Genomic DNA, 8,092 nt, shown 5'->3' on the forward strand with positions numbered 1-8,092 from the left:
TTATATATTCTCATATTGTTGTCAAACTCACGAGTTAATCCGTACAAGTTTACGAGTTTACGAGTTTAGGTGGTGGAATTAAGTTAATTTGAACACAAACTCGGCTCTGAGTAAACTTGACAAGATTCGACTGGACTCAAACAAACTCTGCAAACTAATGAGTCCAAGAATGAATTTGTGAATTTATGTTGTGTCCCCCTTAATGTCCCAAAATAGTGTCGTTTTGCCCCCTAACAAAAAAAAGAAGGGAAAATTCGTAGACTTTTACACGAAGATGCACTCCTCAGTCCTGGCCTCTCTCATTCTCAGCAGCGTTGTTTCTCACTCTCTCCAGTTCCAACTATCATTGGCACTATTCGCTATTGTCAACCACGGTATTGCCATCGTTTGCCACTGTTATCAGCGCTGCTGCTAGATTCTCCTACTTCTACTCTGCTTCGCACCTACATCTACTATACTCGTCTCTTGGTCTAATTATCTTGCTTACTACTCTTTTTTGCTTTGCTCTTCTACCGTCCACCTAGCTATCACCGTTTGCCACTGTCCACCTACTTCTCCTTCCTACTTTTATTTTGCTTCGCCGCCACTTGTCGTTTCTCTCTCTGGCTCCCTAACATTTCTATTTTGCGACTCCGTCTTTGCATTACATGACTATGATGAGCCTCTGCTCATTTTCGTGCTGGTTCTCCTTTGCAGCTGACTACTGTAATTTTGCACCATTCAAATATATCTGTCTATGTGATATATTTATTTGAAGTTTAATGTTTATAGTTGTTATTTTTTAGTTGTTTCAGAATGTTTATATACAGAATGTTCAATGTTTATATAAATTTTATTGTTTTTAGGATTGCAAAATTAGTAAATTACAATGATAGTATATATTCTTTGAATTTTGACTATGGTTCAATGTTCAGTGAAGATGATATTCATGTCATAGAAAATGAAGATATTAGAAGATTTTAATTAGATTTAATTTATTAGAATTTTTAATTGTGTGTTTTTTATGATGTACTAATTGCAAAAGCATAATGATAAAGGATTTAAATGTGTGTTCTAAAATATTTGTTTTAGTTTATTTTGTGTTTTAATATTGATATTGTTAATTTTAAATTATTATATTTCAGTAAATATTATATATATATATATATATAGTAAATGTTCAAAATGGTCTCTAAATTTCAAATCGTTATTCAATTTAGTCTTTGACTTTTTAAAATGACCAATTAAATTTCTGAAATTTAAAAAAGTGCATCTCCGTTAGTCCCTTGTAGAAGTGCCGTCTAAACGTTGATGATGTGGCATTCCAGCTGTATGCTGATGTGTATGAAACTTGAATTTGATTCAAAGTGGTACCTGAAATTACTTAATAATATCCAAATTAGTCCATTTTCAATTATAAAACCCTAATCCCTAAACTATTGTCTCCTCTTCTTCGATCTCTCTGCTGTCTTCTTCGACCTCTCCGCTATCTTCTTCTCTTATTCGACCTCTCCACTATCTTCCAGTTCATCTTGTTTTCTCATCTGCATGAGTGATGATGGGTGGTGGGGAGATAAGCCAAAGTATCTCAAGTAGGAACAACTAACTTTGTAAGGAGACCTTATGGCAGCAAAAGAATGTGCAACAGGGGAGGTAAGAACGCCATTTTCTGTAATTGCAGACTTCGTTTGGTGATGAAGTACTCAACGATGACAGAAAATTCTGATAGACTATTTTATGGTTGTCCAAACTATGAGGTAAGGTTATGATTTTAAAGAAAATGTTAAGATAGTTTCACTTTGAGTTTGGATTCACCTGCTTTTTTTACTTTGCAGTATGGAATCCATTGTAATTTTTTCTGTTGGATTGATGGAGGTGAAGAACCAGTTTGTGCAATACTCATTTCACAAAAAATTTTGCATGAGTTCAATTGAAAAATGGCAAACTTAGAAAGTGATATTAAGACCTTGAAAATGATGACAATAGTTACCTTCTTAAAAGTTGGAAAATATATTTTAGTTTAATGGACGAACTTGTAAGAATACATATAATTTAAATCTGTGTTGAACTTAAAATTAATCCAACCACATTAACTTGTAATTAAAATAGTTTTTAGGTAAGTGTGATGTTGTAGTTCAGGATAAATATGAACTGGAAGATAGCGGAAAGGACGAAGAAGAGAAGGAGACAGCAGAGAGATCGAAAAAGTGAAGACAATAATTTGGGAATTAGGGTTTTATAATTGAAAATGGATTAATTTGGATATTATTAAGAAATTTCAGGTACCAATTTGAATCAAATTCAAGTTTGGTACACATAAGTATACAACTAGAATGCTACATCATCAATGTTTAGACGACACTTCTGTAAGAGACTAACGAAGATGTACTTTTTCGAATTTCAAGAATTTAATTGGTCATTTTAAAATTGAATAGCGATTTAAAATTTAGAAACCATTTTAGACATTTACTATATATATATATATATATATATATATATATATATATATATATATATATATATTTCATAACAAGTAAATTCATACAAATTTAAATTAATTTGCAAGTCGAGTCTAAGTGAGCTCTACAAATTTATTTAGACTCACAAATTTGACAACCTTAATTCTCATAATATATATATGATAAAAATATTTAATATTTATTTTTGAGTTATTATTATAAATTCTAACCGACAAAAAAATCAAATACACATATTGAAAGCCATCAAATATTATATTTGTCATTTTTTTTGGTTCTAAAGTAGGATTTTATTCATGATGTAAAGATGAATACAGAAAGATCAAAAATAGATCAACAAATGATGTTATTTTATTCATTATATTTGTCATTGTTACCAAACTTATCTCAAAATAATAGTTTGAACAAACACACTATGCTGATAAATTTTCATATGATCATTACCATACAAAAGAAAATTCCCAGTTCTATGACTTAATTAAGAAAGAATTTGAATACTGTACATACAAATTAAACTTACCTACGAAACTTCGTTTACTTATTGTAACGAAAGACACCGAAAAATGAAGTTTACTGTATATGTTGAATCTGTTTGCCAATAATTCCTTTTTGTATGGCATCAATAATTCATTTTGATTGCGATATCATCAATAATTATTCATTTGAATCAATCATATTTAGTCAAATAAAAGTAAAATAGTATCTAGCTATATTAACACAACGTATGGATCAAACTTGGTCACGAAAGCGAAATAATGTTAGTTATATCCTACTACCAAGTATCAAGTATGAATACTTTGCTGAATTATTATATTTATGTATTAGATATATTTTAAATACAACATTTATCTATATTTGTTTGCACGAATATCTGTTGTATTCAACTGTTTTAATAAAAAAAGGATTTTTTTAATATATTTGGACATACTTAAATACTATCACATGTTAGTGTGTCCAATTTTATTTTTAATATATATTTTGAAATGAATTTAAAAATAATATATATTATTATTTATTACAATAAAAATATTTTAAATACTTTTAATAATCAAAAGGAGACAATAAAAATAGTTAAAAAATTATTTTATATTTTAATATAAATAAAATATCAAAATATTATTATAATTTATCTAAAAAATACTTTATATTTTATATATGTCTTGTTCCCATGTCTTATAAAATTTTAAAATTCATATATTTACGTGTGTCGTATCGTATCGTGTTCTATATCTATATCTATATTAATATCTGTACATCATAGGTTATATTATTAATTAACACCTAGATTTTCATACACTTTATTGGTATTTATTTTTTTATTCTTATATTTTATTTATTTTTTATTATTAAATTTGACATATATTTAGGTATTTAAGTAACTCTATTTTTTTTACAAAATGAGTAAATCAAATCAAATTTAAGACGAAAAAGTAGTTGATTGTTTTTTTTTCGAGAGAGATAGCATATATTCATGTAATTAAAAATAATAATAAATTAAGAAAGAAAATATAAGAAAAAAAGTTATCATCACTATAAAAAAAATATTGAATATTATTTATTTTATTGATTAATTTATCAAAAAATCTGCTGGTAATATATTTATGGACAAAATTACCGTCAGAATAAATTTGACGGAATAAATCTCATCTGTAATTATTTATTGATGAATTTTTTTGTCCGACGCTAATTATCATAAAAAAATTTCTGCTAATAATTTATACTGTCATATTTTTTATCCAATAAATCTGTCGGTAATAATTATTAATTAATAATTAAATTAAAAATTACCGATAGATTTAACTTACGGTATATAAACTTAATTTTAATATTTTTAAATTTGTTTAAACATTAATATATAATTTTAAATATTTAAATTTAATAACTTCTAAACAAATTATAAATAAAAAAATACAATACTAATTAACTTAAAAAATAATTAACTCAGATAATAATAAACTTAAAAAATTAACAACAAAAAAATCAATAATTAACTCAGAAAATAAATAAATTTAGATTAACTCAAACAATTAACAATAATCAACTAATTAACTCAAAAAGTAATTAACTCAAATAATAATAACTTTAGAAAATTGACAATTATAAACAATAAGTTAATAATTAACTCAGAAAATAAACAAATTAAGATTAATTCAGACAATTAACAACAATAAACTAATTAACTTAAAAAACAATTAACTCATATAATAATAAACTTAGAAACTTGACAACAATAAACAATAAGTCAATAACTAACTCAGAAAATAAACAAATTAAGATTAACTCAGACAATTAACAACAATCAACTAGTTAACTCAGATAATAATAAATTTAAAAAATTAACAATAATAAATAATAAGTCAATAATTAACTAAAAAAATAAACAAGTTAAGATTAACTCATATAATTAACAACAATCAACTAATTAACTCAAAAAATAATTAACTCAGATAATAATAAATTTAAAAAATTAACAAGAATAAATAATAAGTCAATAATTAACTCAAAAAATAAACAAGTTAAGATACAATCAACTAATTAACTTAGAAAATAATTAATTCAGATAATAATAAACTTAAAAAATTAACAATGATAAACAATAAATCAATAATTAACTCAGAAAATAAACAAGTTAAGATTAATTTAGACAATTAACAATAATCAACTAATTAACTAAGAAAATAATTAACTTGGATAATAATAAACTTGAAAAATTAACAACAATAAATAATAAGTCAATAATTAACTCAGATAATAAACAAATTAATATTAACTCAGACAATTAAAAACAATCAACTAATTAACTCAAAAAGAATTAACTCAAACAACACCAGAATAGTAATTAGAATAATACAGTTGAGGATCTTACACTTGCAAAATAATAAATAGAAATCAAAACAATAAACAGAAATCAGAATAATCAACACGGAATCATCAAAATAAAATTCAAAATCAAAATTATAAATAAAATTTTAAATATAGAATTATCAAAACATAATTTTAAAAATCCTAAATCAAAATAAAATTAAAAAAAATCCTAAATCTATTTGAAAAATAGTTAAAATTTTAATATAAACATCCTAATTGCAAATTTTCTAATACATAACAAATTAAAATTAGATAATTTAGAATTTAGGGTTTAACTATTCAAAACTAATTGTTGAGTTATTTGGAGATCGTGACGGCGCAGAGAATTTTTCTAGTGTGGTGGCAGCACAGACGGCGAAGTGGCAGCGACGACTAACCGGTAGGGTTGCATTAGGTTTTTTTTAATTAAAAAATAATTGAAACAAGAAGAAGGACAACATATCTGAAGGGAGAAAGAAGGTAGCTCCGGCGACACAAACAACAGTGGCAGAAGCGACATAAACAGCGGCGATAGAGTGACCAACGCTACGCAAGAAGTTCATGCAATTTTTGAACGCTATTGATGGTGGCTGATGTTGGTGGAGGGGTTGTCGGATGTGCTTTGTGGGGGAGAGAGAGAAAGAGAGAGAGAGAGAAAGTAGAAGGTTAGAGAGAGTAGTTCAGAAATGAAGGAAAGAAGATTCGCAATTCGAATTTAGGGCAAGATTACCATTTAATTTACCGACAGATAAATTCGACGGTAACACTTTACGAATGACCAAAATACAATGTTCTACTAATTTGGATTATCAACGGATTTTTATTAGTAAATCCGACGATAATGACCGCACCAATTTTTTTTCCTTCAATTATTATCGGTGAATTTATCGTCAGAAAACTAAATTCAATGGTAATTTTTTTATTCGACGAATTTATTACCAAATTTACTGATAAATCTACCACTAAATTTAACATATTTAACATTTTTTCTTGTAGTGCACCTCTCTATTTACTTTCTTAATTACAAATTATTGACATAGAAGGAAATATATATTTTTTATATAAAAGCATAAGGTTAAAAAGAATAGGGGAATAGGAAAATCCACGGCACTCGCGTTATTGTCTTTCATTTTCTTGTCCTTGTCTTATATATAACTAAGTTTCTTGCTGACTAAGTCAGAAAACTAATATCTAATTAATGAACTCCAATTAACTGATAAGAATTTACTTATTTTTATGGTAATGAACGAGTTCATATTCATATTTTTTAATAACGTACTTTTACATACATAGATAAATCTTTTTACAAATGACTTTTTTTTTCAAGAGTTTTATATTAATGTTTATGATAGTGGTTAGAGATATAATTATTTATATTATTTTTTATTAGTTTAATTTTTTTAGATGAATAATTTTATAACAATAATATATATAATACATATTAATATAATTATTTTTTACATCATTTATTAGTATATAGAAATTGAAATAATTAATTTAACCTAAAAAATGTACATGTATATTCAATCTCACTAAATTAATGAACATTTGCTCAAAGAAAATGAACTAAGGGTGCGTTTGAATATGTTTATAAGTTAATTTTTTTAATTTTTAATTTATAAAAAAAAACATAGTATTATTATTTGGTATAATTTTTAAAATTAAATTATAACTTTTTATCAAGATATTTTAGTGCTTATGAAAAAATTAAAAAAAATTACTTCTCTCAGAAATTTTTTTTATCAATCTTCTCCTAAAATAAGTATTTTCAAAACTAAAAAATCAAATACAAAATAATTTATTTATAAATTACTTTTAATATAAATATTTATTGTTTAAGTTATTTAATAAAAATTATCATTGTAAAAAAAAACTCATATTATACAATAATACAAAAATCAAATAAAAATTTCGTTACTTATTATCTAATGTTTTGAAATAAATAAATCAGGAAAAAAATAAATATAAAATAAAAAAATATAAATAAAAAATTTTAATATTAATATTCTCTAACATTATTATCTCAATATAATTAAAATAATTCATATATTTTTTTTGATAATTCACTCTTTCATAGCGTACATATATATAGGGAGAAGTGTTTTATACTAATATTGTGTGTGTTTCTCTTCTCAGATCACACTACTCTATTTATATACTTTATACACTTACATACAAGAGGCATTATTTTTAAATCTCATTAAATAAAATCTCTCTTAATAATATGAACCTCCCAAAATTAAAAAAATGAGTCGCCCATATTGTGAAAGAAGTCATGGACATCCATATCATAATATCTAATACCTAATTTTAAAATAAGAGTAAAGTATATTTTTTGTTCTTAAAATTTGATAAAAATTTTAAAAAAATTTATTTTGTTTTAGTTTTCTCTCAAAATTTTTCGATTTACATCAAATATTCCCGACGGCTCATTTTTTAAAAAAATTAGAACCAATTCTACAACAATTACATAAAAAACAACCTTTAATATAAGCAAATCAAATATAATTGTTATACATTATTGTTAAATTAATTTTAAATTTTTTAAAATTTTAGTTGTCAGAAATATATTTGATACAAATCGAAAGTTTTTCGGATAAAATTAAAACAAAATAAAAATTAAAAATATTTTTAAAATTTTTGTCAAACTTTAAGATAAAAAATTGTAATTTACCCTTAAAACAAATACTCAAAAAAGTGAGAATTATATACCTCAAGGGTCACGCAACTAGTTAGAGTAATTTCCTAAGCAGCTGCAACAATTTAGCAATAAAAATTTAATGTAATGTTGT

This window comes from Arachis hypogaea, chromosome 2, assembly GCF_003086295.3.
Source record: "Arachis hypogaea cultivar Tifrunner chromosome 2, arahy.Tifrunner.gnm2.J5K5, whole genome shotgun sequence".
Taxonomy (NCBI): Eukaryota; Viridiplantae; Streptophyta; class Magnoliopsida; order Fabales; family Fabaceae; genus Arachis; species Arachis hypogaea.